General features: G+C 41.2%; 1 protein-coding gene across 13 annotated transcripts in view; it reads left to right on the top strand.

Moving 5' to 3' along the window:
* Nucleotides 1-26216, top strand: part of LOC147440459 (tRNA-splicing endonuclease subunit Sen2-1-like) — a 121113-nt gene that overhangs the window by 89925 nt on the left and 4972 nt on the right. The window lies entirely within an intron of this gene.

Genomic DNA, 26216 nt, shown 5'->3' with positions numbered 1-26216 from the left:
ACATATAAGATTAGGCAAGCTAGAAGGACATTAAATGCTTTATGTAGTATGCAATCCCCCAATTCTATGTTTTGTAAGGCACTCAAAATCCTCCATGTTTTACATGATTCCAATGATATGAGTTGCCATGCAAGGTAGAATCCTATGTATTGTAAGGGCCAAAGTAGACGTGTTACCATATACATGTGGTATTGATGTGTGTGAACACACTAGGACTGCCGGGGCATTTTTTCCCTCTTTAGGAGGTTTTTTTCCCCGTGCATTGTATATATGCCCATCACTCTAGGTCTATCTATCTTTTCATTGCACACTAAGTAGCACACTCTCCATTGTGTGCCTTGAGCTTCCTTCGTCTTCTCCAAGCTGTGTATGTTTCACTGCAACCCTAATTCCAACAAGACCAAGCATTTTGAATCACCTTTTTTTAAAGCTCAAATATCTACGTTGTTAATGTCCAATAGCTTGTCATGTTGGAATGAGGGTTGCAAAGACGCCACATAGCTTGGAGAAGATGAAGAAGTTTAAGGCACACAATAGAGAGTATCTTGCTTAGTGCACAAATAGAAAGATAAGTTGCTCCTAGACTGATGAACATATATATAATGTATAGGTGAAAAAACCTCATAGTGAGGGAGTAAGCACCACAATTGGCATACATATTGACCAACGTACACACTCACCAGTATGATCCTAAATATGCGACTTTTTGGTGTCAGCTCACTATTGACTTGGTACAAATACTTCTTTTGAGCACCTGCTTCTAGTTCAAATGCATGAAGACCATGATGAGGTCTCCAAGCACTTTCTGTGCTTTTTGAAGTGCGCCACATTTGGCATATATATGGACCAAGGCAATGCTAAGCATGACATCTCTTTTAAAGAGAATCTTGCGTAGAGCCACATGCCTTCTAGATGCACACATAGGTGATAGAGTTTGGAGAAACACCCTCGCTTCACTCTTGCTAAAAACAGCCCAGAGCTTCCTGGCCCAACCATTGTTGGGCATATCGTGCAATTAATGTGTTCCAAAAGACGACATCTCACACAAGAGCACCACATTCGGCATACAGTTCAACCAAGGCATTGCCAAGCATGATAGTTTTTTGTAACAGTCCCTAACTAACAATATCAGAGTGAATTTCTAAGCCCATAATGGCATCTTGCGTAAAGCCACATGCCTTCAAGATGCACTCTTATGTGATTGCGTATGGAGAGAGGCCCTCGCTTTGCATCCGCTGAAAATATAACCAGCCTGCACAACGTAGACGGAGGTACTGTTCCAATTACCTGTTAACTTTACATAGAGCACTAAGAAGAAAAGAGAATGCAGTTGCATCTAGCGACTAGAATGTTGTTGCGCACATGAGGCCGACACCTTGTAGGCCCCAAAATTGGCGCCCCTTTTTGTATTTCTTTATTCAATTAACAATTTACGATCTGTACACTTAGGCCAAACTCTCACAAAGCTGTCGAAACTTGGCGAGGGCTGAAACCGTTGGTTTCTGATCTTATTTCGGTAGCACAACAGTGCAAAAACCCCTGTAGGTCAAAAACACCTGTGTAGGATGGATTCCCTCGCAATCTGGAAGCTTTCTGGTGAGCTGTAACAGTATTTTAGTGTGGTGTATTTCTCTGTCTTTCTGCTGTCGGGTGCTCAAAAACCTTGTACACACATCCCAAGGCTTTCACAGAGATCCCTTGGTGTTCCCTTGCAGTTTAGGTGTGAAACCCTAAACCTCCAAACGAACACATCAGGCTGCAATTCTTTGTTTCAGATCATTCCTAGCGGAGTGAGCATGCCTACGCATGTCCCAAGGGACCCTACACGCAATGGGACAGTTGCCCTATGAATTGGATGAGTTTTCAAGCGAGAAAACTCTCCAAACTTGCAAAAGCCGAGAGCTTTCCGACCTTGCTCCTATTGCCTGCATCTCGCAATCAATGCACTCCAAAAGACGACATTTGTCATAAAATCTAATATCTAACAACCCAAATAATTTTCTCATATTAAATTGATCATTTAATGTGGGAGAATAGACGGGAACAAGGGTTAGAATATAGACATGTGCTTATGGATCTATCTCAACATGGGGCCAACGGTAAAGGGTCCAAATGACAGATGGTATGTCAAAGAGCAAGTATAGCTTATGGAGCTTAAAGACCTTAGGGTTAGCTTCATTAAAGACCTCCAATGGTTAGTGTTAAAAGTCCTTTGACCTTAGCTTGAGGTGGGAACTCGGCCCAAGCTTGAGGTGCTTGTCGTGCTTGCTAACTAAGGTGCTTGAGGTGCTAAGGTGCTCCATGACTAAGGTGCTTGAGGGGTTGAGGTGTTCAAAAGTCAAAGCACATCCCTACTTATGAGGGGGTGACCCCTCTTTGTAGGAGCTAGAGAGAGAACACATACAGCCTCACACAAGGCAAGCTTGATACAAAGAAAGCAAATAGGACACTTGTCAATCTCCTCTTCATGTTGCCCTCATAGTGTGCCTAAAGCCTATTGGTTGGCCTCTCAAGGGATCCACTGATAATTTAGTTAAATTAATTAATTGTTTATGCATTTATCAAGTTCTCTCTCTCAAAGGGGAAAGGGGGACACTTGTCCCAAGGCTACCCTTGTTGCTTGATATGCACTAAGCATGTGTCTGGCCAAGCTTGAGGAGATCCAATCAAGTGCCAGCTAGTGCTAGAAGAGGGGGTCGATCAAAGCAAGGAGGGGGCTAGCTTGGGGGGTATATTCTCTCCCCCCCTCCCCCCCCCCCCCCCCCCCCCCCCCCCCCCCCCCCCCCCCCCCCCCCCCCCACACACACACACACACACACACACCCACACACACACATACTCATTGTATGAGTTGCAAGAGATCTATCTCCTTCTCCAGGCTTGTAGAGAAGTTGAGAGCCTACACCAACACTCTCGGCTATGGAATGCAAATCCAACCAAGAGCCATGCTCCAATGCTTAATGTTGTCATCTTCTCTATTTTCATTACTATGCTATTATGAATGCTAAGCAAGAAGATGATGATAAGTGAGAAACAAATTTCTTTCTTCTATGAATGTTTCTTATTCCTCTTCCCTATCCTCATTCCCCTCTAGCTCTCTCCACCTCTAAAGGTGTGAGGCCTTGGGACTGAGGCCGGGGATGGTTAATGATTTTTACAGGGTCTATGTTATGCACGTGATGCATGAAGATTTCCATCTTCATTGCATCACCTAGGTCACAAGGAACACAAAGATTGTATTATACCAAGTCTCTCTTGATGGGAGAACTTATAATACAAATGCCTATTGGAGGAGGGATCGGCTCCACATAAATTTGGTCCTCAATTGTTGTCAAGTTCTCTAAACTCTCTCTCTTGCAAAAGTATTGTTCATGCCAAGTTAATTAAGTACATTGGTTATGCTGATACGGCTAATTAAGTTCACCCTCTATGTTCTCAAAGTAGTCTCACAAAAATGCTCTCTCTAATTCTCCCAGTTCGCTATTCTCAAAGTTCTTAGGCCATTTTCATTACATTTGTGTCAGAGCTATTGGTTTCTCTTTTCTTTCTCAAGAAGTGAGGTCCTTGAGTTTTCCATGAAAGGTTGGGCCTACTTATTGCAACAGGGTAAGTGGAACATGGATCTATTATCTTGGTTGATAAGAACTTAGTTTGAGGTACACCGTTGGGAACTATAGTCTTAATAATGGAGCCTCTTGGGGCTTGCCTTTGGCTTAACCATCATAAAACTACGAGCAAGCTCAAAAGGAACCATTATCGATCGAGCAATGTTAGAACCTCTCCACTAGCCTTTTCAATCAATAGTGTCTAAACCACAGGTATGGCTGCTTGAGAACCAATTTTCAAAGGTAAAGAAGAGTAGCGACTAAGGTTTTTGAGGGTACCAAAGTACAAAGTAATTCTATACATAAGTATCATTAGCATGGTTGACAATAACCAAGAGAGTAAAATGAACATTGATAACTTTGATTTTGCACATGAAGATGCTAATAATGATGCCACCAATTTTGTTAATTACCTTGTTACTAGGTTGCAGCAAGCTACGGGCAACCTTGCTTTGCAAGCCGAAGTTACTGAACAACTTCGTGCTTATGGGATTTCCCTTCCTCCCCAAGAGGAAGAGAGCTTAGGAGGCCTCTTGATGAGACTCCCAAAAGAAGACTCTCTCCCATAAGAGAGGAGGAATCCAAAGAACAAGAAAGAAGCGAATCCCTAAGTTCCTTTGAAGATGTGGCTCCACGAAGATGGCGGTCTAGACGGTTGCCCACTCCTTCCAAGAGGAAACGGTCAATCCACAGTTCTCCTCGTCACTTCAAAAGGGAAGAGAGGAAACAAAGGAAGAAAAGGGTAAGAAAGAGTTCACTCTCTTCTCCTTCTTCTTCACCTTCTTCCTCTTCCGACGTAAGCTACAACTATTCTCCTAGACAATACAAGAGGGGAGGACATCGCAAATCTCACCCTGCATGGTGAAGGTCCCAAAAGCTCAAGAAGTTCAAAGAGGGAGGAACGGGTACCTCTTTTATCACCTATGATGGCAACTTTGGTGTAATGACAAAGTATTGGCCTTCATCCATCAATTTGATGTGGCCTTTGGAGAGGGGGACTTTACGGAGCCTCCAAGCTACACAATGTAGCTATGCACTTCCAGAAATTTGCTCGTCAATTGTGGGCTAGCCTTTGTGGCAACAACAAAGCCCCAAAGACATGGAAAACTCTAACTTTCCATCATGAAGCAATTCCTTGAAGCGATGCAAAGAACAAAGTGCTTACCGAATAGTGTAGTTTGAAGATTCTCTCCCATGAGTCTATCCACAAATATGTCGACAAGTTTTGAGATTTACATCTCAAGGCTACTGTCTTTCAAAAGATAGACTTCGCTAAGCAAAGCAATAATTATGTGTGGGATTACTTGAAGAGATGGCCGAGTACGTCAACTCCCAACCGCCAGGTTCTATGACCGAAGTAATCCACCACACTATGGTTGCTTCGCACATCAATTTCAACAAGGGGCTAGAAGGAATGCCAAGCCCATGGAAAGCAAAGACAAAAGTAATGCAGAGGAAAAAACTAATGCCCCAAAATTCTTCCCAAGGCAGTTTCAACAACAATAACAACAATCGGTCCAAGGAGAAGGGAGTTTACAAAGGTAAAAATAAACTCTCTCCTGAAGATCTTGAAGCTGGTCGTACTATACCACTTGTAAATCCTCTTGCTTTTGATAAATCAATGAAAAGCTCAGTTTTTGTGTACATAATTGTTATCAAAAAGTCTCTAAAAGGTCCTAATGTTTCATCTAATGTAAATCATATGAATCAAGAAGAGTTGGACTTGTCTAATTTTTCAAAAGGATTCCAAGATGTGTTCATCTATGATATCCCTATGGACTTACCTCCAAACCGAGGGGATGATGACCATCGAATTAAGCTTCTACCAGGAAGCTCACCAGCTAACAAGCCTCCTTATCGAGTTTCTCAAGCTCAATAAGAGAAGATCATGAGGCAAGTACAAGAATTGGTAGACAAAGGGATGGTGAGGCCTAGCTCCTCTCCCTTTTGTTCTCTATTCCTTCTATCGCAAAAGACAGATGGTGATAGCCGTTTTTCGGCTCTTTGTAATTGCCATAGTGAGTTACCTCACCCTACCAAAATCACCCAAACAATGTGGCTATCCCTACCATTTCACTGTACATAGGCGTGCGTGAGTCACGGGACTTTTCCTATATCTTCTTAAAAAACCCTCAATTTGCTAGTCATTGGGCTAGTTGAGCCAAAAAATAAAAAATAAAATAAAAAATAAAAGTATATTATGGCCCATGCGTATGTAAATATTTCTTTGTATATAGGGCCTAAATAAAAGATTTTTTCATAATTATTTTGATATTTATTTAAATATTTCTACCTAGGTGTGTGTTATTTATGCTCTGTACATTGCCTCACCATTACCACATTTTTCTTACCATTCTTCATACTCTTTATTCCATATAGAAATATTTTCATGTAAGCTTCTCTTATATTTGGTGTAACTCCACACCAACAAAAATCCAAAAAAACTAGTTTTATTTATGTGTATATTTTTTCACTATTGTGATTTTTCCCTTTCTACATCTATTTTGTTTTTTTTCTAAAAAATTAGAACACCAAAAATATTTATCTTTTTATGGTAGCCTCATAATGAGAGAGATTTTTTTTGACCCCTTTATATTTTTTCCACTTATATTATTTATATTTGACATGTACATATTTTTTAGACCCCTCAATATTTGATTTTCTTAGTTGTACTATTCACTTATATCATAATCTCAACAATATCTTCAATTATAGACCTACCAAATAAGGTCAAGGGTAGGTGGCATGCATACATGCACTATGGAGGGCTCACTCTTGGAGGTATTTAAAAGAATCATCCAAAGAAGGACCCCACAAGGACCTTGTGCAGTGGAAAAAAACGGTCGGTTTTGCTGAATTTTTAAAGTTCACTTGCTCTCCAAATTTGAAAAGGTGATATAAACAAAAGTTGTAGCTCGTGGGCTGAACTTTTGCCTCAAATTTTTTCATATTTTTTTGAGCTACGAGCTGTGAGCTATGATTTTATTAGTGGACCCCAGTTTTCCTATGCTATGCAGCCACACTCTCTCTTCCACTTTATCATTTTCCTCTTTCACACACACTTCTCCACTCATCATCCACAGCTCTCTCACCACTCCTCTTTGCACCCTACTCACCTTCTCCTCAACCTTGAAGAATAAGAGAAACCATGGTGAACTCATACCTCCCACACACCATTCCATTCCAAAATTGACCACCTAGTCTCATTTTTCCTCCTCGAATTTACCCATATCTATCAAAAAAACCACAAAATTCAGCCTCTTCTCTTAAAAGACAGCATCATGGTGGTTGATTACTCAGCTTCAATTACCTTGTCTCTCAAGGAAGGTCAAGAGTGGAGAAAAAATGTACCGTCAAAGCTAATGGACCATCAACAAGCGTCAAAATTGGCCCTACTCAAGACACTTGGAGCATCAACCTTGTAAGAAATCCACCTTTTCTTACCTCTTAAGAGTTTTTCTTCCTTATTTGTATCCTACATGGATACTCCCATTGTAAATATCCAATTCCATTTGTAAATTAATACTAACTCTACTAACACTAACCCACTATGAAAAGTCCTATCACCTCTATTTCTCTTCTCTCTCTTTCCCCACCAACTTCTTGATAATTCCAAGCAAAAGAAATTAGATAAATTGCTGAAAATCTAACCCAACCATGGTTAGAGGAGTAACCCTAGCCTTCAAAATTGCTATAAAAGGAGGGTGTAGCTAGCACAAAAGGGAGAGCCATAAGCAATAGTACTATGCTATAGCTTGAGAAGCCAAGCTCAACCTCTCTAGAAGGAGCTCTTGAGTGGAAGCTCATTGTCTTATGCATGTGCATGTGTTGTAATAGGGGATTAGCAAGGGAACTCTATGCCATTGTAAGAGAGAGAGTGATCATTCAATTGAGAGTAGGAAATCTATCATTTCTCATACTAGTGTAAGCCCAACATTTGCTGAATCAAGGAGGGTGGATTTGGACTAAGCTTGGATACTTTGTCTCCCTTCCAACGTGAAGTAATGGACAACAATGATGCGTAAGTGTCTTGGTGTTTTTTGTTAAGTTCTTGATAGCTTGTCTCTGGTGTTGTCATCAATCTAGCCATAAATCCCACATACTATAAGAGGGCGACAGGGTGGAGAGGACTCCCCTGGCCTTAAGACAGTGATTGGGGTGGCTTTTTTTGTGATGTGTTGTGGTGAAATTTACGCAAGCTATGTTGAACAAATACTAATCTCACTTTGATTTGTCATGACAGATTTGTAAGAAGGCATTAGTGCAACAAGCACCCCCTGCCCCCTTCTCTCTCTTTCTTACATATATATATTTATGTTTGCTTGATCATTAACGATACACTTCAAAGCAGCCCGAGCACCATCTCTCTCTCTCTCTCTCTCTCTCTCTTGTTTTAGTGTGTGAGAGTATTCCATTGGTGTTAGGGTTAGTGTAATTCCTTGCTTGTTTGTGGGTTGCTCTAACGATTCTCCTCTTTTGCGTCTTAGTTCGCTCTTAAACTAGGTGGTGCCCCTTGTGTAGTTGGGATTTGGCTGGGGGTTTGTTATTTTGGTTTGTGTTGTGTTGTGCCCCAGTCCCATTGAGCAGCACGGGAGCCTTGAAGGGTGTCTAGAGGTTGCTCTTCTTGTTGCCCGCCCCGGACCGCCTCAAATTGGTGCCCCCACTGAGGACGGCTTGTGTGTTTTTGTGTAGAATCAACCTTTAGCATAGTCAAGTAGTTTGCATGAATCACGAAAATTTGTATGATTCCTTCATTCCCATTGCAAGGCAAAAGGTACACATAATTGTTAGTACTAAGTTGCAATTTCAACGTGTCATTCGTAGAATTTTAGGTCCTCTTAGGTTGGCCGAGATAAACGCTTCAGTAAATCCTTTTATTTTGCCTCTCATTAGGTACGACCTTAGTTTGGACGTTTATATTTTTGTTTTGTTTTAAGCATTAGGTCATGCATAGACCATGGATAATGGCCCAGGAATAGAGGTTTTCCCCTTCCATTTCACTCCACACAGTAGAATAAACATTGCAATTAGTAGGAAAATCCATTTTCAACAACGTATGGTGTTCATGTTTGGTGCCCAAAGAGTAGGAGAAATTCTCGCATCACCAAACACTGTCATCCTACCTCTTATTGATTATCATAGGTCGTTTGATGTGAATATCTTTATTTTGTTGTAGAATAGATTGCAAGCTAGAAAACATTATTGTGTAAATCTTTTTAAGAAAGAAAAACAAAAACGGGTGTCACTTTGAAATCAATTCAATGGAAAGCCAACGCCAAATGTCTGGGTATCCTCTTTTCTTTGGAGAGCCTGGAGAGGATGCAGAAATATTTTTAGCAAATTTCAAGATGTCTTGCCGTATCAAGAGGATAGTAACCGATCAAGAACGTGTAGAAATGTTTGAGGTGGTCCTTAGGAAAGATGCTAGTACTTGGTTTGACTCTTTGCCTGAGGAAGTTAAGGGGAATTACACAGAAGTTTTGAATCGTTTTAAGAGATACTTCTTTGATCCCCAAAACACTCAAAAACTATGGCAAGACATTGTTTCTCATAAGCAAAAAGACTTAGATGACTACTACTTGTACAAGCAAGAGTTTCTACGTCTTTGGGCTCTATGGATACGAAATGTTGCTAACCCTGGTGATGGTGCAGAATTTTTAAAGAAGGAGAGGTTCATAGCCGGACTCTTTCCTGACCTTAAGGTAAAAGTTGAGGCGGGTGCACCTACTACTTTTGATGCAGCTGAAACTAGGGCTGCTGAGAAGTATAGGAAACTCAAGTGCTTAAGGGGAGAGGTTCCAATAGAAGGTCTTAAACCCAAAGGTAAGTCACAAGCATCAACATCAAGGGAGCTTCCTGAGGTAACGGCGGAAGTAATTGAGAAGTTAAATGAATCTTTAAGCAGCCTGTCAATTCACCTTGCACAAGCTGTAGGTCCAAAGGGACAAGCAAAGAAGTCTGAAGAGCGAGACCCACGACCTAGGAGAGTCTTGCAATGTTGGAATTGCGGAGAGTCTGGACATGGGATGCATAATTGTCCTTGGCCCCGTGGGGAGCCAGGGAGACCTAACTTGAATTACCCAGTGATGAATGTAGGTGAAGGAACTGGTCAATAACCAAGGCTCCTACAAAGACCAAATGGACCAAGACCATCTCCACAAGGGGTAGAAGGAGTTCCACCTTTGCCAGATCCAAATGTGCATGTGGTAGAGGTGACAAACTCAAATGAGGTTGACATGGAAGCAAATGGCATTAAGCGTGGCCGAGGAAAAGGTAAAGAGAAAGAGGGTGTCCCATCACAGAGTGACCATGGACAAGGCAAGAAGGCAAAGGAGACCAAGGAAGCTAAGAGGACTCGACGTCGAATCAATCTCCAAGACTTCCCTCTTGGACATGGTATGGCTCCATACAACCTGCTGGAAGACATGCGAGGTAAGGGTCCTAATATCTCATGGCCTCAGTTTCTTGCATTATGCCCACAAGTTAGGAGGGATTTAACACAGGCAGTTAGCACTAGGAGAAAGGTAAAAGAGAGTTTTCCTGTTGTAAAAATTGTACATGCTGAAATGAACGAGGATATTACACCTGTGCTAGATTGTTACATAAAAGGAAGATTGGTTAGGAAAGGTCTAGTGGATGGGGGTGCACAAATTTGCATCATGACAGAAGGGCTCATGCAAAGACTAGGCATGCACATCCATGAGACACCTGAAATCAAAGTGAAAATGGTAAACAATAACAAGGCTAGGTGCGTAGGCATTTGTAAAAATGTTTTTGTGGAGGCCTTTGGCATTAAGAAGGCAGTGGATTTCTATGTCATGTCTACCAAGGGAAATGGTTACCCATTTATCCTAGGAAGACCATGGCTAATGAAAATGCGAGCTTTGCAGGATTGGGAGAGTGGAAAGCTAAATTGTAGGAATGACAATCACAAGAAGGTTGTCTTTGACATGAAGGAGCAACGCCAAGAGGAGCTCCATGAAGAATCATCTCGAAGTGAGACGGAAGAAGATTGGACTGAAAACACTTCAGAAGAAGAAAGTAGCGGCATCATTACTGAAGAGGAGTCCTCCATTGAAGTCATGGGGGTAAGGTTTAAGCCAAACAACCAGGAGACCTCTTCTCGAGGTTTGGAAGAGGTAGGTTCCCAAGAGAACCAAAAGGTGGAAGATGAAGGAATGTTAGAAGGTATGTTGTCTACAACACTTACAAAGGATGAAAGAGAGGAGTTCAAATGTGTGCTAAGGAAATTTCCGAGGCTTTTTGCTAAAGACTACACCGATGTGCGTGGAGTAGATGTTGTTCAACACAAGATTGAGTTGAAGCCAGAGGCCACACCTAAGGCTCAAAAGCTACGAAGGCTAGGAGTCATTAAGGAGCAGCTCTACTCAAGGAGGTAAGAAAGCTTCTAGCAGCAGGTTTCATTTATCCAGTGGAGAATTCAGAGTGGGTCTCTCCCGTTGTTGTCACTCCTAAGAAAAACGGCAAGTGGAGGGTGTGTGTGGATTATCGTCCACTTAATGAGGCAACAAAAAGAGATCACTTTCCCCTCCCATTTCAGGATGAGATACTAAATGAAGTAGCTGGTCATGAGAAGTACACTGTGTGTGATGGCTACTCGGGTTACTTTCAAATAGGTATCGCATTGGAGGATCAATTGAAAACAACCTTTATCACTCCTTGGGGTTGTTATGCTTTTAGAGTCATGCCATTTGGCCTGACAAATGCTCCTGCAACTTTCCAACGCTTCATGAACATGGTGTTTCAAGCATTCTTTGGAAAGTCCATTAGGGTTTTTATTGATGATTTTTGCATTTATAGCTCAAAATCATTGCATCTACAAAGGGTAGAAGAAGGTTTAAAGAAGCTCTATGACATGGGAGGTCAACTCAACCCCGACAAGTGTCATATAGCTGAGGATGAAGTGATCTTGCTTGGTCACAAGGTTTCCTATAAAGGCATTGAGGTGGATCCTTCAAAGGCAAAGGCTCTTATTGAGCTCCCCTCACCCAAGAATCTCAAAGAGGTCATATCATTCATTCAAAAAGTGAAGTATATGTCACGCTTTATTCACTTAGCTTCGGAGTTGCTTCATCCTTTGCAAAAGTTGACACAACAAGTAGAATTTGCATGGTCTGATAAGCTTGAAGAGTATTTTTGTAACATTAAAGTCATTTTGTCAGAGCTACCAACACTCATGCCTCCTTGTTGGGAGTACACATTCTTTGTTAGCTCTAGTGTTGGAAGGGAAACAATTGGTGCTGTGTTGCTACAACAAGATCCCCACAGTACAAGGATGCGACCCATCTACTTTGCTAGTAGGGTCATGAATGCTTTGGAGAGAGACTACACAGAAGCAGAACTCATGATGTTTTCTCTCATGTTTGCGGTGAGAAAGTTTAGATCCTACCTGCTACCAAAACCTTTCGTAATTCTCACTGCAGAGAATTTGTTCCCTTGGGTGTCATCTCAAATGAATCTTAGTACTAGGATCTCAAAGTGGATTATGGAGTTGCAAGAGTTTCAATACTCTTTCAAGGTAGAAGATAGTGTGCGTGCACAATTGGCAGGGATTCTCACTTATAGGGTGCATGAAAAGGAGATTAAGGTGCCTGAAGTAAAGACCCTACCATTACCACCACCAAAAAGTATTCCTAATGCTTTTACCTTGTTCTTTGATGGAGCTTTTCGTCGAGCCACAGGAAAAGCAGGGGGAGGGTTAGTGTTGCTCAACCCAAGTGGAGAGGTGGTCATGAAAGAGAAGTTCAATCTACCAAGTTCAGCTAGCAACAATGAAGCAGAATACGACACACTAATTCATGGTTTGAAGATGTGCATTGGCCAAGGGATACAACGCCTCATGGTAAAGGGAGATGCACTTCTCATTGTTAAACAGATTTTAGGCATTTGGGCATGCAAGAATGAAAGCTTACGGACAAAAGTTCATGCCATTCGTAGATTGTTTAATCAATTTGAAGAAGTGCAACTATATCATATTCCTAGGAAACAGAATGAAGATGCCGATTTACTTGCACAGCAAGTAGTTATATGTGTTGAGAAAGAAGTGCAGGTCATCATGGTGGCAGCAACTGTCAAGCAACCGAGATACCAGGGATTGGAGTCATTGACTCCCATTATTAGCTACATTTTGGAGGGCGAGTTTCCACAAGACTTCACGAAGGCTCAGAAGAGGAGACTCATGAAGAAGGCAAGCGCATATCTCTTCCTAAAGGCTCCCTCTATCAAAGAGGGAGGGATCAAGTATGCAGAAGAGTACCAACTATTGAGGAAATTCCAGCCATTCTAAAAGGTTTGCATGAAGAAGCATGTGGTGGTCATTTTGCCCAAGAATTAACTGTGAAGAAGATTTTGCTTGCGGGGTATGTTTGGCCAAGTCTGCATGTGGATGTCCAACATTGGTGTAAAAGTTGTCACAATTGTCAGGTAAATGGGAATAGAAGATTGGTTTATGGTCCAAGGCAAATCGTGCTTGCAAATGGACCCTTTGAAAAGTGGGGCATTGATGCTATGGGTCCTCTGCCTAGGACAAAAAATGGTAAACTCTACATTCTAGTGGCTGTAGACTATATGACTAGGTGGGTGGAAGCACAAAGTGTGGCAAAGGTAAATGAGAAGACAGTGAGCAAATTCGTCTACACTCACATTTGTTGTAGATTTGTCACACCTTTGGAGATTGTTTCTGATAATGGTCTAGGGTTTAAAAAGGGATTGCTCACAGAAGTCTGTGAAGAACTTCACATTCTACATCGTCACAGTACACCCTACTATCCGCAATCAAATGGTTTGGTAGAAAAAGCTAATGGTGTCATTGCAGGCATCATTAGAAAGATGGTGAAAAACAAGACAAAGTTGTGGGATGACTTCTTGGATGGTGCCTTGTGGGCGTATCGAACCACATATAGGGAAGCCACGGAGTTCACACCATTTCACTTGGTCTATGGTCAAGAGGCTTTACAGCCAATTGAGCTAAACATTCCAACAATGCGACTTCATGGCAAATCAGCACAAGATGATCAAAAAGCATGGATGGATTGACTTCTTACCTTAGCTGAGCTTGAGTGGAAAAGAGAAGCAGCATACGAGTGCTATAAGAGGAAAGCCACACAGACAAAGGAGAAGCTTGACAAGAAACTGAAGGACAAAGGCATCAATGAAGGAGATCTTGTGCTAAGGTATGACAATCGACTCGATAATCGTTTTGATGCCAAATTTGAAACAAGATGGCAAGGGCCATACATAGTCAAGAAGGCTTTCAATTCAAGTTACTATCAGCTTATGGACTTGAATGGTAAAGAGCACTCCAGGAAAGTAAACGGGTATTGCTTGAAGCCCTATTTGAGTCGCCTTCTACTAAAGGATCTACCAAAGATCTGTCAAAAGACCACTGTCTCATGTAAGTATTGTTACATGAAGCATGAGTGTAACTCTAGCCAAAATTCTGAGGGGCCAAACAATAAAGATCTCGTCAAGGACTCTGAAGCACTCTCTTTGAAAAAGATGCTCTATGATGGTACATGAATATACCATCATCCAGGGGGAGGGCTAATGATAGCCGTTTTTCGGCTCTTTGTAATTGCCATAGTGAGTTACCTCACCCTACCAAAATCACCCAAACATTGTGGCTATCCCTACCATTTCACTGTACATAGGCGTGCGTGAGTCACGGGACTTTTCCCATATCTTCTTAAAAAACCCTCAATTAGCTAGTCATTGGGCTAGTTGAGCCAAAAAATAAAAAATAAAATAAAAAATATAAGTATATTATGGCCCATGCGTATGTAAATATTTCTTTGTATATAGGGCCTAAATAAAAGATTTTTTCATAATTATTTTGGTATTTATGTAAATATTTCTACTTAGGTGTGTGTTATTTATGCTCTGTACATTGCCTCACCATTACCACAATTTTTCTTACCATTCTTCATACTCTTTATTCCATATAGAAATATTTTCATGTAAGCTTCTCTTATATTTGGTGTAACTCCACCCCAACAAAAATCCAAAAAAACTAGTTTTATTTATGTGTATATTTTTTCACTATTGTGATTTTTCCCTTCCTACATCTATTTTGTTTTTTTTCTAAAAAATTAGAACACCAAAAATATTTATCTTTTTATGGTAGCCTCATAATGAGAGAGATTTCTTTTGATCCCTTTATATTTTTTCCACTTATATTATTTATATTTGACATGTACATATTTTTTAGACCCCTCAATATTTGATTTTCTTAGTTGTACTATTCACTTATATCATAATCTCAACAATATCTTCAATTATAGACCTACCAAATAAGGTCAAGGGTAGGTGGCATGCATACATGCACTATGGACGGCTCACTCTTGGAGGTATTCAAAAGAATCATCCAAAGAAGGACCCCACAAGGACCTTGTGCAGTGGAAAAAAACGGTCGGTTTTGCTGAATTTTTAAAGTTCACTTGCTCTCCGAATTTGAAAAGGTGATACAAGCAAAAGTTGTAGCTTGTGGGCTGAACTTTTGCCTCAAATTTTTTCATATTTTTTTGAGCTACGAGCTGTGAGCTATGATTTTATTAGTGGACCCCAGTTTTCCTATGCTATGCAGCCACACTCTCTCTTCCACTTTATCATTTTCCTCTTTCACACACACTTCTCCACTCATCATCCACAGCTCTCTCACCACTCCTCTCTGCACCCTACTCACCTTCTCCTCAACCTTGAAGAATAAGAGAAACCATGGTGAACTCATACCTCCCACACACAATTCCATTCCAAAATTGACCACCTAGTTTCATTTTTCCTCCTCCAATTTACCCATATCTATCAAAAAAACCACAAAATTCAGCCTCTTCTCTTAAAAGACAGCATCATGGTGGTTGATTACTCAGCTTCAATTACCTTGTCTCTCAAGGAAGGTCAAGAGTGGAGAAAAAATGTACCGTCAAAGCTAGTGGACCATCAACAAGCGTCAAAATTGGCCCTACTCAAGACACTTGGAGCATCAACCTTGTAAGAAATCCACCTTTTCTTACCTCTTAAGAGTTTTTCTTCCTTATTTGTATCCTACATGGATACTCCCATTGTAAATATCCAATTCCATTTGTAAATTAATACTAACTCTACTAACACTAACCCACTATGAAAAGTCATATCACCTCCATTTCTCTCCTCTCTCTTTCCCCACCAACTTCTTGATAATTCCAAGCAAAAGAAATTAGATAAATTGCTGAAAATCTAACCCAACCATGGTTAGAGGAGTAACCCTAGCTTTCAAAATTGCTATAAAAGGAGGGTGTAGCTAGCACAAAAGGGAGAGCCATAAGCAAGAGCACTATGCTATAGCTTGAGAAGCCAAGCTCAACCTCTCTAGAAGGAGCTCTTGAGTGGAAGCTCATTGTCTTATGCATGTGCATGTGTTGTAATAGGGGATTAGCAAGGGAACTCTATGCCATTGTAAGAGAGAGAGTGATCATTCAATTGAGAGTAGGAAATCTATCATTTCTCATACTAGTGTAAGCCCAACATTTGCTGAATCAAGGAGGGTGGATTTGGACTAAGCTTGGATACTTTGTTTCCCTTCCAACGTGAAGTAATGGACAACAATGATGCGTAAGTGTCTTGGTGTTTTTTGTTAAGTTCTTGATAGCTTGTCTCTGGTGTTGTCATCAATCTAGCCATAAATCCCACATACTGTAAGAGGGCGACAGGGTGGAGAGGACTCCCCTGGCCTTAAGACAGTGATTGGGGTGGCTTTTTTTGTGATGTGTTGTGGTGAAAGTTACGCAAGCTATGTTGAACAAGTACTAATCTCACTTTGATTTGTCATGACAGATTTGTAAGAAGGCATTAGTGCAACAAGCACCCCCTGCCCCCTTCTCTCTCTTTCTTACATATATATATTTATGTTTGCTTGATCATTAACGATACACTTCAAAGCAGCCCGAGCACCATCTCTCTCTCTCTCTCTCTCTCTCTCTCTCTCTCTTGTTTTAGTGTGTGAGAGTATTCCATTGGTGTTAGGGTTAGTGTAATTCCTTGCTTGTTTGTGGGTTGCTCTAACGATTCTCCTCTTTTGCGTCTTAGTTCGCTCTTAAACTAGGTGGTGCCCCTTGTGTAGTTGGGATTTGGCTGGGGGTTTGTTATTTTGGTTTGTGTTGTGTTGTGCCCCAACCCCATTGAGCAGCACGGGAGCCTTGAAGGGTGTCTAGAGGTTGCTCTTCTTGTTGCGCGCCCCGGACCGCCTCAATGGTACATACCGCATGTGTGTGGACTATCGAGCACTAAACCATATCACTATCAAAAATAGATTTCCCGTACCTCGGGTAGAAGATCTATTTGATAAGCTACAAGGCTCTACCTACTTTAGTAGGATTGACCTTAAAAGTAGCTATCATCAAATAAGGATAGTGAATGAAGATATCCTAAACACAACGTTTTGTACAATGTTTGGTCTTTATGAATATCTAGTCATGCCTTTTGGCTTGACTAATGCACCAGCCACGTTCAATCGTTTAATGGAGAAAACCTCTAGACCTTATCACAAATTCTCTGGAGTGTTATTTGATAATATCATCATCTACTCCAAGTCCTTGGAGGAACACAAGCAACATCTTCGAGTGATTTTTCAAGCTTTGAGGGAGAACAAGCTTTTTATCAATCAAAAGAGCGAATTTTTCCTTCAAGAGATTCAATACTTAGGTCATATTATCTCTCAAGATGGTATCTGTATGGATCCATCAAAGTTGGAGGTAATAAAAGCATGGCCTAACCCAAGGAATCTACATGAGCTAAGAAGCTTTATCAGCATGTGTACTTACTATAGACGCTTCATAGAAAAATTCTCTCAAATAGCAGGACCATTACATGACTTAACAAAGAAGAACGTTAAGTACTCATGGACTGCTATGAATAAAATTCTTTTGACAAGCTCAAAGAGAAGCTTACCTCTCAACCTGTCCTTATGCTTCTGGATCTCTCAAAGCCATTTGAGGTCCAATGTGATGCTTGTGGTGATTGCCTTGGAGCAGTCTTGCTTCAAGAAGGGCATGCCATAGCATATGAGAGCCGAAAGTTCAATGCCGATGAACGAGTCTTGGGCATATACGAAAAAGAGCTTTTAGGTGTTCTACATGCCTTACGCACATGAAAGCACTATCTATTGGGGAATCCATTTATTTTGCGAACCGACCACCAAAGTCTCAAGTACTTAATGACCCAAACCAAGCTTTCCGACAAACAAATGAGGTGGGCAAAATTTCTTTCGTACTTTATTTTCATATTGCTCACATTGTCGGTAAGCACAACCAAGTGGCCGATGCACTTTCACGACGACCAAAAGTTAATGCGGTGTCTATACCAACTCACAATGATCTATCTTCTATGATAGATGAGTATGACCCTGACTTTAAACACATAATGTCAGCCCTTGCTTTGGGGAAGAAAGAAGAACCATTCACCTTACAGGATGGTTATCTTCTCCATGGCAATAGGCTATGTGTTACCAGTCCCTTTGTGAGAAAGCCATGTATAAATCCCATGCTCCTCCCTATGTGGGGCATAGAGGTATTCAACCTACTCTTCCAGGAATAGAGACGTACTTCTATTGGCCTACCATGAAAGTAGACATACAAGAGTATGTTTCAAAATGTGTGGTATGTCCGAAAACTATTAGCGAGGGAAGCAACTTGGATTACTCCAGCCATTGCCAATCCCTAATTCACCATGGAAGAGTATATCCATGGATTTTCTCTTTGGATTATCCATGTCTATCCAGGGGAATACGAGAAAATTGACAATAGTCGACAGGTTTAGCAAGTAAGCACACTTTATTCCTGTGAAAAAGACTATTGAGGTACACCAAATGGAAACTCTCTTCATATCCCATATTTTCAAACACCATGGATTGCCAACATCCATCGTGTCAGATAGAAATCCTAGAATGATCAATAATTTTTGAAAAGGTCTCTTTAAAAATATAGGTGCAAGATTGAATTTCTTTTCGGCCTATCACCCACAAACGGATGGCCAAAGTGAGATAGCCAATCTTACGATTATCAATCTACTAAAGACTTATGTTACAAAAGTAGATCAACGCTCACAATGGGAAAAGTACTTACCTCTTGCAGAGTATGCATACAATAATACTGTCCATACTTCTACGAAAAAAAAGCACCTTCTGAAATCATAGAGGGAAGACTTAAAAATACCTTGCTACTTAAAGTGCATGAGAAGATCTTCGCTGTCGATGAGTATAGCCTTGATGTGCAAGACTCTTTCCAAAAGATTAAGGAGACTATATCTATCTCGTAGCAAAGACAAAAAGCTGCTACTGACAAACACATAAGGGCCTTAACATTTAAAGAAAATGATTGGGTCTTACTTAAGTTTCCCAAGGCTGAATTGAGGCAAACGACGGGCAAAAATCCTACAGGCCATCAAAAGTATTATGCTAAACTAGCAAAAAGATACTATGGTCCTTTTCAAATCTTGAAACCAATCAATGAGATGGCTTATGAACTCAAGTTGCTCAAACATTGGCTCATACACAGTGATTTTCATGTGAGCCTACGTAAGCTCTACAAAGAAGAGCCCCCAAGTGAACCAATTATTGAAGATCCTCTCAAAATTGAAGACCAAGAAGAGGTGCTATAACCCTTCAACATGAAGACAAGGTGTTACGACATGGTAAGATTATCCGACAGTATCTTATTAAGTTCAAAAATTATTCTTTTAAAGATGCTAGATGGATGCAAGGAATACCACTTCAGGATAGTATGAGCCTTGCCAATGCTTATAATACTACATTAGAGTAAGCAAAGGTACAATTTTTTTTTAAATGACCAATGTTTTTGTCTTATAAGACTAATTTACTTTTTATTGTGCACAAATTTAAGCAGTATGCATGCTTAGAATTATATTTGTGATGACGACGTCTCTCTAACACCAAGTAGAATTTGTCACTCTACTTAGGAGAATGAAACAGACTAAAGAACAGACATGCTTGCGGCAGCTACGTCTCCCTAGGACCAAATGGATGCTACCTCTAGTGCTAGAAGAAGGGGTCGACCAAAGCAAGGAGGGGCTAGCTTGGGGGATATACTCTCCCCCCCCCCCCCCCAACGCGCACACACACACACACACACACACACACACACACACACACACACACACACACACACTCATTGTGTGAGTTGCAAAGTGCAAGAGTTCCGTCTCCTTCTCCAAGCTTGTAGAGAAGTTGAGAGCCTACACCAAAACTCTTGGCTATGGAATGCAAATCCAACCAAGATCCATGCTCCAATGCTTAAGCTTGCCATCTTCTCCATCTTCATTACTATGCTATGTATGCTAAGCAAGAAGAGTGATGATAAGTGAGGAACTATTTCTTTCTCCTATGAATGTTTCTTCTTCCTCTTCCCTACCCTCATTCCCCGCTAGCTCTCTCCGGAGACCTTTGAAGGTGTTTGAGGCCTTGGGACTCAGGCCGCGGATGGTTAATGCTTTTTACAAGATCTATGTTATGCTTGTGATTCATGAATCTTTCCATCTTCATTGCATCACCTAGGTCACAAGGAACACAAAAATTGTATTGTACCAAGTCTCTCTTGATGGGGGAGAGCCTATTGGAGGGGAGGCCGGCTCCACATAAATCCGGTCCTTGACTGTTGTCAAGTTCTCTAAACTCTTTCTCTTGCAAAAGTATTGTTCATGCCAAGTTAATTAAGTACCATAGTTATGTTGCTACCGCTAATTAAGTTCATCCTCTATGTTCTCAAAGTAGTCTCTAAAAAATGCTCTCTAATTCTCCTAATTCCTCTATTCTCAAAGTTCTTAGCTTATTTCCATTACAACATTCGAGCTAGGAATCTCCTCAGGCACGTTTTGTGCTTAAATCTGAAGTGCACCACATTTAGCATACGCATCGACCAAGGCATTACCAAGCACAACAATTTTTTGCAACAGCCCTTGACTAACAATATCAAAGTGAATCTTAACCCGTATCAATATCTTGCATACAACCACATGCCTTCAAGATGCACGTGTAGGTGATTGCAACTGAACAAAGGCCCTTACTTTGCATCCAGCCTGTCCCTGCTCGTGTTGTGTATATCCTGCAATCAATTAACGCCATTCCTAATAGTAAGCTCCTCAAGCACTTGCTGAAAACAACACAGAGCTCCTTCCCGCCCCTTGTTGGACATATCCTACAATCATAGCGTTCCAAAAGACATCCACACCACATTTGGTGTACTTATCGACCAAGGCATTACCAAGCACGGGAATTTTTTGCAAGAACCCTTAACTAACAATGAATTTTCAAGCCCATGTCGACATCTTGCGTACAACCACATGCCTTCAAGATGAAAGCGTATGTGATTGCATCTGGAGAGAGGCCCTCACTTTGCATCTGTTGAAAACAACCAAGAGCTTTCTGGCCCTACTCCTGTTTTGCATATCCCACAATCAATGCACTCTTAAGAGCCGGCATTCGGGACAGGAAGCTCATCAAGCACATTTTGTGCTTTCTGAAGTGCTCTAAATTCTAACACTAGAATCAGCTGTCTGAAGAGACCAGCTCCAATTCCATTTTGGCGATCACGGTGGTTAGAGCTGCTCGTTGTTCGACCAGAAAACTCTTATCTCCCAGTTAGAATTTCCAACTGTACACATGGCGCCCAAAGTCAGTCGTGGTCACAAGCCGTGAAGCCGGTTAGGCACCGATTCCACCCGCAGTGACGCTATTCCTGAGGTATCAGAAAGAGAGTTTGATCCTAAGAAAGACCCTGAGAGTGAGATTGAGGCTCAGGAGGAGCACATTCATGCTGAAGAGGCCAGGGACTCTCAGCACTCCAGTCATTTCAGGAGGAGAAGAGCTAAGCGTGAGGAACACAAAACCAGGAGTTCTCAGTCCACGCACATGGCAGTTGAGACCAAGGGCAGTCATCACAATTCTAGCAGGAAATCGAGAGAAGCGACAGAGACTGAAATTGAAGAGAAGCGACAGAGACTGAAATTGAAGAAGAAGTTGACTGGGATGCTGACACAGATCATTACAGGAAGTCTTCAAGACGAAGTCAGGCTCCCAATGACAGAAGAAGCAGAGACGATGCCGACTGGCATGATTTTACTCCTTCATTGAAGATCTCTTTCCTTGTGTTCAAAGGAGGAAAGAAAGATGATCCAGATGTTCATATTCAACTTTTGAGCAATATGTTGAGTTGAAGAATATTGATGAAGATGACATTTTCCTCAGACACTGAAAGATGCAGCAAGGAAATGGTATTACCATTACCCAACTTGCCAACTTAGATCATACAACAAATTGCTCAAGGATTTCAGACTAGAGTATTCAAACAACAGGGGTGATGAGGACATCCTCTGCGAGCTAGATAAGATTAGACAAGGAAAATTGTCAGTGAGAAGTTATGTTGAGAAAATCAAGGAGTTAACCAGGCAGTTGTAGGAGCCACCATCAGGAAAGAGTCTATGCGCATGGTTTCTAAATGGGTTCCACAGTAAGAAGCTTAGAGAACAAGAGGTACCTACATCAACAAAGAAATTTAATGACTTGGTGCAACAAGCTCGGAAGCTTGAACAACAAGCTAAGAAGGAGAGAAGCCACAAGAAGAGCAGGTCCAACAGTAGCAATCCTCCACTGAGAACTCTGATTCTAGTGATACTTCCAGCAGCTTTGACAGCGGATCAAATGAAAAGACCAAGGACAAGGCTAAGAAAGGCTCTTGGTCCAGGAAGCTTGATGAAATGGCCCGGCAGATTGCTAAAATCAGCCAGACCAGACAACCAGTTAGGAGAATGGAAACTGGTGCTCAAGGTGCAAATCTAAAGATCATGTTTCCAATGAATGTCCACAATGGACCTATTGCAAAGCGTATGGTCATTTATGGAACAATTGTGGCGTTTGAATTCATCACTTCAAGAAGGGAAAGGATTTGTCTATTGTGGCATTTACTAATGTTAAACCAGCTAGAGTAGAGACAACCAGTGTACCCCAAGAGGAGAAATCAGGTACCAATGGTACTGGTACTGGCTGTGGCAGATACGAAGGATATACTGGCTAAGGTCGGGGTCATGGTAATTTTCAAAATTGAAGCCTTAATTGCTATACTTGTGGGAAATATGGGCATTTTGCGGCTCAGTGTCCAGAAGCACCTAGCACTGTGGCTACTGAGGCGAAATCCCCAGAGCCAGTTCCAGTACGAGCAGTTACATGCAGTAAATGAGTAGTCATTGAGGAAATCCCAGATGAGCCAGCAAAACCAATTAGTTCTGAAGCTAGCAAATGGGCTCAGCAGAGAGAGGTATGGCAAAGAGAAGGTAGTCAATGAATGGCAGGAGTAGAGAGAACCGGTGGCTAAGATCAGAGAAGATCTAGCCAAGAAGCTACCAGAGCAACAAGAAAGCTCTGATGCTCGGGTCATTCAAAAGATATCAGTCCAGTCTTCTAAGAAAACACAACCAGATCAGATAGGGTCTGGGATTCCTGAGACTATGCTGACTGCAGTTTAGGGACTGGTCGAAGATCTAGGGAACGTTAAATCATATCTAACTGCAATGAGAAACAATGAAGGAGGCACAAGAGACACCAGAACAAAGGATTGGCACTGTCAAGATAGTTCCGATTCCTCGAGTTTTGATAAAAACTCTGATCAGGAAAGAAAAGAAATTCATGTTAAGATCTGTGAAAGAATTCAGAAACTGACAGTTGAATTAAAAGACATCAAAAAAACTTTGCCTGAAGCAACAAAATTCACCAGACAGCGAAGAAAGGCTGAAGCAAATGCCAGACCAGTTGACTTGGCAGCTGTTAGAGATGATGAAGTGTTGATAATCTAGGTAGACTACAAAGTCAGGAAACAATGGAAGCCACTATCCGCTGTCATACTGGATGGAGGGGCAGGTGTAAATATCTTGGGGACACATCTTCAGCAAAAGAATGGGTATCACAAACTTGAAACCAACACCCCTTAAGGTTCGAATGGTAGATCACAGAGATGTGCAGGCAACTGGGATGATCGAGAGTGTGCAGATAAGGGTGGGGAAAGAAAAGTTCAAGACTAGTTTTCTGGTACTGGAAGTGCAAGGTGCATATGGGATGCCCATGGCTACGAACGACACAGGCTGTTCACAATTATGCCAATCAGACTCTGACAATACAGGCACCAATAGAAGAATTCAGATCCAGACAAACAACACTAGAAGCTGGAGGAAGGCACTGTGACCAGAAGAGAATTGCCAGAAGTATGGGGTAAAGAAGATTGAGAGGATGATGGTAGAAATGAATATTTTTCCATTGGCCGAGATAGACCTAAATGCAGTACTATTCAACAAGCATGAGGCTGAAAAGCAGAGGAAGAAATTTCCAGATTAGTTCACTCCCAGTTCACTGAAATGAATCCTGGAGAATGACTAGTTTAGCTAACTGGACGGCCATAGAAACCAGTTGACTCCAAAGAAGAATTCTCAGAATCCAGTACACCAGCTGTTGCTGAAGAGGGGCACTCTGAAGAAGTTACTAGAGTTTCGAATGACAATTCAAAACTAACAGGTCCATCCTGGGATTATGCTGAGGAGTCAACCAAAAGGAAGGGAGGTGGGCCGAATTGGTTGCTTCCAGATGATCAAGAAATCAAAGAATGAAATCTGGGTTCTGAGGAAAGTCCTTGATTGATTAAAGTAAACAAGTATCTGAACCTAGAAACGAAAGAAAAAGCCCGACTCATGTTCAAGAAATACAAAGACGTATTCACATGGGAACATACCAATTTACAAGGTGTAGATCTAGAGGTCTATCAACATAGAATACCTCTAAAGCCAGATGCCAGACCAGTGCGTTTGCAACGATAGAAAATAAATCCAAACTATGCTAGAAGGTTAAAGAAGAAATCGACAACCTTCTAAAGGCTGGATTCATCACAGAGGTCACCAGTAGTGACTGGCTATTCCCTATTGTGGTAGTACCAAAGAAGAATGGAAAGCTCAAAGTTTGTGTGGATTATCAAAAGTTGAATGCTCAAACCATCAAGGATCCGTTTCCATTACCTTTTACAGATATGCTTCTCGATGAGATTGCAGGCCATGAGATGTATAGCTTTATGGATGGCTATAGTGGTTATAATCAGCTACAAATTGCTACTGAAGAGCGGAGTAAGACTACTTTTATTATTGAATGAGGTGCATTCATGTATCTGGTTATGCCATTTGGTCTTTGCAATGCTCCAGCGACCTTTCAAAGATGTATGATTGAAATATTCAATGAATTCCTCCACCGATTTCTCGCCATATTTATGGATGACTTCACTATATTCTCAACTGAGGAGAAGCATTTGCTGTTTTTGGAAATGGTTTTCCAGCGTTGTAAGGAGAAGAGGATCTGTTTGAATCCATTCAAACCTGTTTTCCTGGTCTGAAGTGGACAATTATTGGGGCATATAGTGTCAAGTAATGGCATAGAGATGGCCAATGATAAAATCCAATGTGTCCAACAGGCCAAGGCACCCCGCCCAACATCAAAATTAAGTTCATTCTTGGGATATATCAATTTTTTATAGAAGATTTGTTCATATGTTTGCTTCCAAGGCATTACCTTTATATGAGCTCACTAGAAAACCAACAAGTTCATCTGGACTGCTGAATGTGAGGAGAGCTTCCAATGTTTTAAAAATGCCATTATCAGTAAGCCAGTACTCCGACAACCGGATTGGGATGCTATCTTCCATGTGCATGTCGATGCTTCGGGACTGGCAATGGGAGCAATACTGGCTCAACCAGAAGGGAGGACTGATTATCTAGTGTATTTTGCATGTCGGAGATTCAGTCAAGCTGAACAAGGATATACTACCACAGAGTGAGAAGCCTTAGGAATGATTTTCAGTGCCACCAAGTTTCGACATTATTTACTGGGCAAGCTATTTCATTTCTATGTGGATCATCAGGCATTATTATTTTTGATGAACAAAGTTATTATCCAAGGAAGATTGATAAGATGGATGATGTTCCTGATGGAGTTAGAATTTCACATATTTCACAAGCCCGATAAATCTCATTGTGGTGTTGATTTCCTGTCTAGAAGTACTGATGGTTACTCAAAAATATCCTTGAGAGATGACCCAGTAGATGCAAATCTGTTTCAGATGACAGTTGAGAAAAACATAGATCCAAAATGGTATGATGTATATCAGTTCCTTTCCAAAGGAGGATTCCCAAAAAACTGGACTCAGAATCTGAAGAAGGCTCTGATTATTAAGAGTCTGAAGTTCATCATCATAGGAGGATTGCTCTATAGACTAGGAGTAGATGGGGTTATTTGAAGGTGTGTGCCGATGGAAGGAAGAATGCAAGTTATTTTTGAAGCACACGATGGGGATTCTGGAGGACATTTCTCCATTGATATTACTTACAAGAAGATTTTGCAGGCTGGATTATGGTGGCAAACTCTGATATCTGATGTTTGAAGTTTTTGCAAAACTTGTGATATATGTCAGAGAATGGGCAAGCCAACAACAACTGATATGACTCCACTTACTCCAGTCCAACCACTGGGAGTATTTATGAAATGGGGTCTGGACTTCATGGGACCATTCAAGAAGGTCTCTC

This window comes from Adiantum capillus-veneris, chromosome 15 (assembly GCF_014529385.1).
Source record: "Adiantum capillus-veneris isolate H3 chromosome 15, ASM1452938v2, whole genome shotgun sequence".
Taxonomy (NCBI): Eukaryota; Viridiplantae; Streptophyta; class Polypodiopsida; order Polypodiales; family Pteridaceae; genus Adiantum; species Adiantum capillus-veneris.
Note: the sequence above shows the minus strand (reverse complement) of the source record. Positions and strands in the feature narration are given on the sequence as shown.